We start from the raw sequence: 11,057 nt of genomic DNA, 5'->3' as shown, positions 1-11,057 counted from the left end.
CTTAGCCCATTCTGGAATAAGATTTTATTATCAAATCTTTATCTTGCCAATAATAGTCAACTTTTCAACTAGAAGTAATATCATAGTATTATTCTCACATCGAATTTGAACTTACGATTCACTTGAATAACCAATGATCAAATTAATAACCACAATGCATAATAAAATTTTATGTCAATCCTTTTGTGATTACTTTCGATCAAGATCTAACTAATCATATCATGATCTATAGATTATCCATCATATTTCAAACTCCATATGTCATAATCTCTTGCGATCCTTTTATACATAATCTCAATATTTAATCAAAATTTATAAATATTTCTCCCACTATAATCATTAAAGATCTACACTATAATGTCTCTGGTGTCTATCCACTTACACCCATTCTATGTCTGTTCTATTTTCATAATTCATCCACTTATGCTCTGATACCACTATAATTGTCACGCCCCCGATCGAGATTGTAATCGAGGGTCATGGCAACCGCCGCATACTCATAGAAAACTCTTTCCATAAGCATGCAAGGCATCTTATCATGCTATTCTAAAACAACAGCGAATAATTAGTCAATAAATTAAATCCAAAAATAACGATCTAAATTTCTTCTTTAATATCTCAATAAATTCAACAATAATTCAAAGGCTTTGCATCAAATTCAAATAAGCCTTTCAACCTAAAATAAAAGTATGAAGATTCTGCTTCTGATCACTCTTCCATTCATATCTTGTATCATCTTAATTCTTCAACATCTGTAAAAATAGTAAAATAAGAAAAATGAGCTAGACAGCCCAGTAAGCAATGATCACTTTCAACAGATTTCATCAGATATTTAAGTAAATAATTATTTATAGAAAATAAGCATATAGAGTTCATCAATTCAAATCAATTTCAATTATGCAATATAATTCATGCCAAATTCATTTCTTTTTCGAAAATTCAAGTTTCTTTCGAGATTTCAATTTCTTTTGTTCTTTAATTCTTTTCGTCAACCATGAGCTATGACCACATTTTTTCTGTGGCAGGGTTATAATACCGCGTATCTGCTTGCGGTGAGCTGCGAATCATCTGGCAGCAAAGTCCTTCGAATCGCTGGTCTCTCTGGCTGTTTGTCGCTGGTCTCTCTGACGACATGTCGCTGGTCTCACTGGCGATATAAACCCTCAGCACAATCAATTGCCAACGTATATGCCCCCATTGGCGGGGTCCTTTACATAGTCAGATTGTCAATTCATAATATTTCTTATATTATAATTCTTCATAAATCATATTTCATATTCTAATTTCGATAATAAAATATATAATTATGTAGTATCGAAATCAATCAATGTAATGCATCATGAAATCAATATGTTTAATCATGCTTCATCATAACATTTCAAATAAGATATTTTCATAACAAAATACCATTCATCCAATTCATGCATTGTTTCACAAATCATGTCAGAAAAATACATTATAATTTATCGATAAATCTAGAAAAAGTGAAACATTACTTACCTCAAACGTATTCCAATAAATCCACATAATTCTATAAATTTTCTTCTAAAAATTTTGTTCGTAGATCATATCGCAATATCCCATGATCAAATATCTACAATCCTATACAGAATCAATTTCAATAATTAGAAAGAATATGAATACCATATTTCAACGGTTTAGACTGGATCCGATCATCTAATTTCATCTAATCAAAATCTAATTAGGACCTAAACGATCCAAGGTTTGACTATCAGATCAAATCGATTCGAAGTGATAGGATCGAGGTTTCTTCATCAATTTTATAAAATCAAGTAGAGAGAATTCATGAGGTACAATTCGAATTGATCAGGTGACACAATCCAACATTACGATTGATCCAATATCTCGATTGATAAAATCAACATGATCAAATCAAGTCATGGCTAGATCGAAATCATGCATAATCAAATCTAAAGATTCATGGTCTGATTAAGGTGGGTGCCAGTACCTGTCTGACAATCATGGATCAGGATTCTTCATTAGAATCAGATCAGAACTATTGAAAGAATTTTTCATTGATAAATCGATCAAGAGAGAGAAATCGATCGAGAGAGAGAAATAACTTTAGAGAGAGAAAATTCTAGAGAGAGAAAATTTTAGAGAAGAAAACTCATCTTGAACTTCCCAGATGATATGATTCAATAAATTTGATCGATCAGATCAAATCATGTTAAGATTATCATGTGAACAATTCAATAAGATCATAAGAAATAAAATCTAAAAATACTTGATCTGATCAAAGTGGATGTCGGTGTACCGTCCGACGATCATGGATCAAAAATTCATCACGAGGATCATTTAAATTCATCATCATTCTTCTCAAAATTCTAAAAATCTTAGGAAAGAGAAATAATCTAGAGAGAAGATTCTAGAGAGAAAAAGTAGAGAGAGAAAGTCCAATTCTAGAGAAAAAAATACTAGTTCAGGCTGAAGAGAGAGAGGAAAGAGAGAGAAACTCTCTTTCTCATATTTTATTATTTATATCATTATTTATTAATTAATTTAATGATTTTTTTTTTTTTTCTCTCTCTTTTTTTTTCTTCACGGAAGAGAGATGAGAAAATCCTATTTATTATTATTATATTATTATTATATTATTTTTTTCTTCTTTTTTTTATTTTAATTTGGGCTTTGGCTGATTGTTGCATGGGCTAGGCCAGGCCATGACAATACCAGTCGAAATTGGGATCCCATCGGCAAGGACAGAGAATTTTGATGAGCAAACCAATTCACAAAGGCTACGCACTAGTCTGGATCTACTTGAAGAGGCCAAGAAAAAGGATACATCCGAATAGCGGCTTATCAACAAAAGGTTGCCTGGTATTACAATACCAGGGTCTGAAACAAAGTCTTCAGAGATGGCGATCTAGTGCTGCACAAGACGGAGGTATCCCAATTAGAGGAGTGAGGCAAACTGGTCCCAAATTAGGAGGGTCCATACCAAGTGGAGGAGGTCGTCAAGCGAGAAATTTATCGGCTAAGACAACTTGATGGAATAGGGATAACCAATAGGACCTTCAGATCATAACACGATGATCCTTGATTGGCCAAAGAAGAAATTAACAAGCATCCATGATACATAGAGACACTGAGGAAAGCAAGACAACTTTTTTTTTCATTCAAATATTTATAGAAAAAAGATAGTGCCTGAGGCACCACCTTACAAAAAGAAAAACAAAAAAGAAAAAAGAAGAAGAAAAAGAAGGAAGCAGAAGAAAGGATGAGGGGGCTCAGTCTCATCTGACGAGAAGGCCCCCACCTTCTCATTGCTATTTTCTGACTGAAGATGGTGGAGGTCCAACTGCAGCATCATCCTCACAGATGGGCCTTACAGTCTTAGAACCTGAGGATAAAATCGGTGGTGGTGATGTTGATGGCCTCCCTCTCGAATGCGATGGAGGCTTAGAACTCTTGGATGCAGCGTGCCTAGACTTTAGGAGGAATCCACTCAAACTGGGGGACACCCTCACTCCTAGAGGACGACGAGGATCAAGAGGTGGAGGGCACTATGCGAGAGGAGGACGAACCGGCATGCCGAGCCCTCTTTCGAGCCATTTTTTCGACAGCCCTCCTCTCCTTTATCCTGGCTTTGATTGCTTGCAGAGTTGGCGCCATGGTGGCAGAGGGGAGAAAAAATTTTTGTGAGAACAAAGGAAAGAAAGATGAAAGATGGAGTTCAACCGGCCCTCGATCCCTATTTATAGGCACCAGTGCCCACACTAATGGCCAATCGACAGCCTAAAAAATGTAGCCACCCATCAGCCATAAATAACGTATCTTCTCAACTCTAGAAATTAATTTGGATGATCCTTCATGAACAGGATGTGACCATGTGGCGTGCTCTCACAAGCCCAACATTCTTCCCCAAACGCTATTCCATTGGAAGAGTCAATAGCCGTCGTTCCCCACAGCCATTAAGCACTCTGGTCAAATCCAGCTTAAATATGTGGGAATCATGAAATATTAGAAGGCCGTCAGCAATCAATGCATGAAGAACCCGGTGAATAAAGGAATCGAAGAGTCCTTGTCCAAAACAAGAGATCTTCCAAGCAAAGATTGGCAGCGACACCAAGCAACACCACATTATAAAGGAAAAAGCGATGTAAGATAAGTATTTAATTATTGCATCTACTTAACTCGTTGTGATGATAGGGACATCATCATCATGAACAAGATGACTCCAAATATTTCTACATTCAATCACGACCTGCTGCTGTCTCTGAAGTCTCATCGGGAGCCTCTTCACGGACCTCCCCACTAGTAGGACCAAGTTCTTAGATCTCCACGCTCTTGGACCTACCCTAAGTTGTGGAGGTCTCGGCACCGTGATAGGGAGAAATATTGGAGAGATCGAGTCTCGAAAACATCATCTTGATCCGAATCTGGCATATCCAAAAGTTAGCTGTGTACTCCGTGTCGAACATATGCCTAACTATGTCGTCTGACGACACGAGATCGATAGATTTACATCCGATCGAGCCTCGAAATCTTTTGGTCATTCGCAAACTCTCCCTCGGGTTGTATTCGACGACTGCATTCCTCGAATGCTCGAGTTTGGATATCTTCTCCTGGGCAGCACGAAGATCTTTCTGAAGTTGGCCACATGATCGGTAGAATGCCTCCCAGCCTCATTGGTGGCAACCTCCGATGCCTTCAACTCCGAAACTCCATTCTTAGACCAGCGAAGCTGGACACAGAGATCTTGTTTCCGAACAGTGGTGCCCCAGGTGGCATCTTCAACAAGCTTCGACAATTGTGTGGACTCGACGGCAAGTCGAGCCTTCTCGATGGAGTATGTCATGACACTCTAACGATTGATCATCTTTAGTCGGTTGGCTTCTGCCAAGGCCTCGTTTAAAGTATTTTTGATCTTTGATAGCTCCTTCCAAGTGGAAGCCTTTTTATTTAATTTCTTAATGACATTTTCAAGGTCGCCTGTGAAGAAAATACTGGGCAGTACTATGCATGCAATTTCAAAATTTTTTACAGTGGATGTATAAGATTAAATGATTGAATTTATTTTACATCCATAAGATCTAATCTAGACTATCATGTCAAGTCCTATAATATGATTTAACATGAATTCAAAATTTAAAAATAAAAATATGCATCGATCTAATCGATGCTGCAAACTAGATCTAACCATTAGATCTACCAAAACTATTTTAGTAAGTTCAAAACTCGTTACCAGATTGTGGGTTGCTGATCTCCACAAATATCTCATATAGGAGAGAGTCCTTTCAGGTTGCTCACAGCTGCACAAAGACGTCTGACCTCTACAGATTGTTCACATGAAGATCGGTGCAAATCAAGCTCATTGGAAGTGCTAGCTTGCAAGAATCTTCAAAGACTGAACTTTCTCTTCTTCTTTAAATCTCTTGGATGCTCCAAAGGAGAAGAAGATCTAGAGGAGGAAGAGGAGAGAGAAGTGAGCTCTTGTGAAGAAATAAAATCAGCAAGCAACAATATATGAGGCACTACTATTGAAGCCCCCTTTAAATAACAAGGGACTAGGATTTTGGGTCAAGAGGAGAGGCGCCAATATCTCCATGCCAATCCCAATATTGGTGTCCCAAAATTTCCAAGAATGAGTGATGATATGATGAAGGAGATCTGGTCTTTCTCATACCCAAAATACTTCAACAAATTCAAGAAAAAAATATCATGGTGCCACCCTTCTTTCCAAACAAAAAAATTTCTTTCCTTCTTATCTCCTTAGCTCTAATTTGGATCGCATTCAATTAGGTATGAGATAAGATCATGACTCATCATGCTTTGCCACCCATCCTTTGTGGGCCCTCTCTCTTCATGCCAAAAATCTCATGCCAAAACCAATTTTGATGTTGAGAAGAGAAGTGGGTCCAAAGGTGGGCAAAAGGAAGAGATAGAGTCCCTACCAACTGGGACTCTTTATTTCTATTTTGATTCTAAGCCAAATTAAATCTGGTTTGAACCCAATGATAGAAATGAACCTAATCTAATTACAAGTCCAATCATCTTAATAAATTTCTAACCAAATTAAGAATTAGCTGAGCCCAAATTCTGATCAAATTAGGATCAAATGTTACTTGCAATTATGTTTGATCAAATCAAACCCAAACTAAGTCAAACTGAATTTAATTCAATTAAACTTGATCTAAAGCTCTTTGCTTAATCAAATTAAGTCAATTAGCAATCTAATTACTAATTAATTCTCTATTAATAGCAGAGTCCTAGTCTAGTGGGACTCTCCTCCAGAGTCTCAATCCAGTGGGACTCTTCATCAGAGTCACAATCCAATTGAACTCTTTAGCCATCATATCAGAATGTATCTTCTAATGTGTGTGACTCCATAGGTTCGAACCTAAGTCGGTAGTATAAGAATAAATTTTTATACTAATCGATGTAACCATCTAGTAATGAAACCCGACGTCTGGATAGGTCGAAAGATTACAAAGCAAATTTTAGAACCTATTGGTGTATGGTTACCGTATAATTCATCCGTTTGATCTTAATGCTCAAAGTGACCTAGAGTTTGACTATCAACACTAATATAGTCGACCATTTATATTTCAATCTTTCAAATCCATCGCATAGACTACTCTGATCAAGATTTTGCTAAATTGAAATACACTGATGTTATCTCCTACTTATTCAGAGGGATCAATTTCATCTTGACTCATACACCGACTCGATAAGTACTTGACTACACCCAGTAACCTTTCATCACTGAATTAAAAATTCAGATGGTCTCGTATTAAAGTACAGTGAGTTGCTTATAAGTCACCATGGTGATCTCAGGTCGGAGAATACTTATATCCATACCCTTCATGAGCTACTCTTGATAGTAGAGTGCTCGATAAATAGTCACATTTGATGCGAATGTACTCCTACATTCTGTTGGAAATAGTGTCCCAAAGTCAATCGTCAGCCCGTTGACGATTGTGCTCATTTTTGTATATGTACATGAATTATGAATTAGTAAAAATTATTTTGATATTTTTTATCATAAAATGTTTCATCTTCTAATGAACTCCTATATTGTGGTGAAGTCCTTAGGACTATTTAGACTCGACAAAGGAGGATTTGTCGTTTAGTCCTTAAATCTATTCGTGACCAAATGATACGTTGTTACCAAGGACGATAATGTTTATCAAGCATAGATCGTTGTGTGCCATATAAGTTGGTTGTCTTTTTAACCAATGAGTGTGGAGATACTGGTATGGCATACAGGTGAGATGTAAGGGTACATCTGTACTGAACGTGACTGACTCTGGAGCTATTTCTGCTGTCAAGATTTACTCTGATGGAATATGGGTATAAATATCCCTCCGATCTGAGACCACCATGGTGACTTGCAAGCAACTCACTGCATTTAGGTACTGGACTACCTGAATTTTCAATTCAGTGACGGAAGGCTGCTGGGTGTAGTCAAGTACTTGACTTGTCGGTGCGTGTGTCAAGATGGGATTGACCACTCCAGTTTAGGAGCTGTGTACAGTCGTGTTTCAATTTAGCAAAATTTTGGCCAAGGTAGTCTTTGTGAGGAGTCACAGGACTGTTTGAGTTGAGCACGATTCGGATGATCTAATCAGGATTGACAGTTTAACCCTGAGTCGTCCTAAACACAGATGTCAAAAGGATGAATTATACAGTAACCATATTCACGTAGGTTCTGAGTATTGCGATTTGACCATTCAACCTATCCGATCATTGGGTACCTTTGCTAGATGGTCACTTCGATTAGTACAGGAATTGATTCTTGTGCTACTGGCTTAGGTTCGAACCTGCGGGGTCACACACATTAGAGGTTTCTATCTGATCTGATGGCTGATGAAGAATCCTAATGCTTGTGGACTATGAGTCCTATGTGTCTAGGACTCTGTGATCGAGAATCAGATTCTCTGATCATGAGTCCACACATTTTGGGTACCGGGATCAAGAGTCCCACTGGTTTGGGACTCTTCGATCAGGGTTACATATCGATGAATTCTGATGCCAATTATCCATCGAATTTGGACTTAATATTTATGAGAGATTTAATTAGTAATTTGATCGTTAATTAACTCAATTTGATTAAGTAATTAATTTTGGATCAAATCCAATTGAATTGGATTCAGTTGGGTTTGACCCGATTAGGTTAAGAGTTGACCTAATCGTCGAGATGGTTTGGTCCCTGATTTGATCAGGGGTTGGGCTTAATCAATTTTTGATTTGATTAAAATTTTATTGAGCCTAATTAAGTCTAATTAAGTTAGATTTAAATTAGTCTAATTGGGCCTAACTTATTTGGTTCAATTAGGTTGGTTTAAATAATAAACCACCTTGACCCATTCTCCCTGCGCCACCTCACTTCACTGCACCCATTTGAATTCACGAGAAGGAAGGTCTCATGAATTTTTTCTCACGCAAAGCCCTTCTCACGCCCTACTTTAATGCACCATATGAGTGGATAAGGATGATTGGTTGGCCATTCAAATTCAAAATAAAGTTTGAATTTGAATGAGCAACCAATCTTAGCGCCTTGACCTTATCCTCTTTTAACGTCCATTTATTTCATGAGAAAATATTTCTCATGAAATCACTCCCGCATAAATTAAGCCATGCCCTCCTCTTCTCACGCCCTTAGTGGATAGGGATAAATTGATTTCCATTTGAATTCAAAATTTGATTTGAATTCAAATATGCAATTCTCATCTTTATCCTCTCACGTGGATAAGACGTTTGACATTGTTTTAAAAGGAGGAGAAGAGTGGGGTGTGTAAAAAAAAAAATTAGAGAGAAAATCTGGGCATGAGAAATCTTTGTGTGCAAGGTGAAGGTCAATATCCTTCGAGAGAAAAAGAAAGAAAAGAAAGAAAAAGTGTGCGCAGGGTTTCAGTGAGTTCTTCAGGATTTCAGCCTGGAGTTTGGAAAGTGAGAAGGTGAGCTACGAGTGTCGTGAGCCCACTAAATTTTAGAAAGATCTTCAACATCCTCTCAAACACGTCTGCTGATGATCCAGAGTATCTGAAGAATTGGCAAACATCGATCGAAGGAGTTCGATCTGCATCGGCTGTCGAAAGGACTCTACAACGAGCTAGCACTCGTGAGGAGTCAATCAGACCGAAAGCTTCATGTGAATGATCCACAGAGGTCAAACATGCTGTGTGGTTATATCGCAACGATCAGACTCTCTCAACGGTGATCAGATTGCGGCGATCTACTATCTGCACAAAGGTATTGTGTTCTGAACACATTACAGTAAAGTGTTTACTGTTCAAATTTGAATTTCAAATTTAAATGCATGCATGCTATATATCATATTTAGATCTTGTGTAGGATAAATTTTTATTAATTAATTAGATTAATTAATAATTTTTACTATAAAATAATGATTTTAAAAAAGTTTTAAAATTACCATTTTATCCCTGCACTGATTTTCCCCACACATTCCATTTGCATGCCATACCAGTATCTCCACACTCCTTGGTTAAGAGGACAATCAACCCATATGACACACAATGATCTATACTTGATATTGTATCATTCTATTAACAGCATATCACTTGATCGCAAGCACATTTTAAGGACTAAACGATAAATCCTTCTTTGTAGATTAAACATAGTCCTAAGGATTTTATCACAATACAGGAGTTCAAAAAAGATGGATAAAATATGATGAAAAAGCCAAATAATTTTTATTAATAAAAATTTATATATATTTTATAAATATGAATACAATCATCAACAGACTGACAATTGATTTTGGGACACAATTTTCAATAACTCTCACTTGGACTAAAGTCAATCGGTACAGTATCATATATCCATCTTCGACTTATGATCATCGAACTCCTTAATTTTGAGAGCTTTAGTAAATGGATCGATCAAGTTCTCCTTTTTGTCGATCTTCTGAAGGTCGACATCTCCTCGATCCATGATCTTTCGGATGAGGTGGTAGCGGTACAGAATATATTTGGTGCACTGATGGGACTTCAGCTCTTTGGCTTGAGTAATGGCTCCAGTACTGTCGCAGTATAATAGGACAGGATCATTGATGGAGAGTGCCACTCTGAGCTCATCGATGAATTTTCACAACCATACAGCTTCTTTCGCAGTATCGGATACCGCGATATACTCCACCTTGCAAACAGAGTCAGCTACGATGTACTACTTGAAATTTTTTCAGCAAATTGCTCCATCATTCAGGATAAAAATATATTCCGACACAGTCTTGCTATCGTCATGGTCAGACTGAAAGCTGGAGTCAGTGAGTCCCACTAGTTTCAAGTCAGTTTCACCATAAATAAGCTACTGATCTTTAGTATTTCTTAAATACTTAAGAATGATCTTTTTGATCTTTTAGTAGTTCTTTCCTAGATCAGACTGGTATCTACTCACTATCCTTAGTGAGTATGCCACGTCTGGTCTTGTATATGTCATGACGTATATTATAGAACCCACTATCGAAGCATATGAAACTCTACTCATATGCTCTCTCTCTTAAGAGTTATCGGATGATCCCTCTTCGAGAGAAAAATTTTATGGCCTATCGGAAGATAGCCTTTCTTGAAATTCTCCATGCTGAACCGTTTCAGCACAGTATCTATATACGTGGACTGAGATAATCCAAGCAACCTTTTTGATCTATCTCTATAGATCTTCATTCAAAGGATGTAGGATGCTTCTTCCAGATCCTTCATAGAGAACTGAGACGATAATCAGACTTTTATTCCTTATAATATAGGATGTCATATTTGATTAAGAGAATGTCATCCATATATAGTACGAGAAATATAAGCACAGAGTTATTTATCCATTTGTAAATATAGGTTTTTCTCCGTTCCTAATGAAACCATATTTTCTGATAATCTTGTCAAAACATATGTTTTAACTCCTAGATATCTGCTTCAATCCATAGATGGATCTCTAAAGCTTACACACTTTAGATCATCTGTAGATATAAAATTCTCAGACTATATCATATACATCTCTTCTTCTAGCTTCTATTTAGAAAAGCTATTTTCATATTCATTTGTCAGATTTCATAATCTATGTGTGTCACTATTGCAAGT

The sequence above is a fragment of the Elaeis guineensis genome, chromosome 5, assembly GCF_000442705.2.
Source record: "Elaeis guineensis isolate ETL-2024a chromosome 5, EG11, whole genome shotgun sequence".
Taxonomy (NCBI): Eukaryota; Viridiplantae; Streptophyta; class Magnoliopsida; order Arecales; family Arecaceae; genus Elaeis; species Elaeis guineensis.
The sequence above is the reverse complement of the archived record's forward strand: the minus strand, read 5'-3'. Positions refer to the sequence as shown.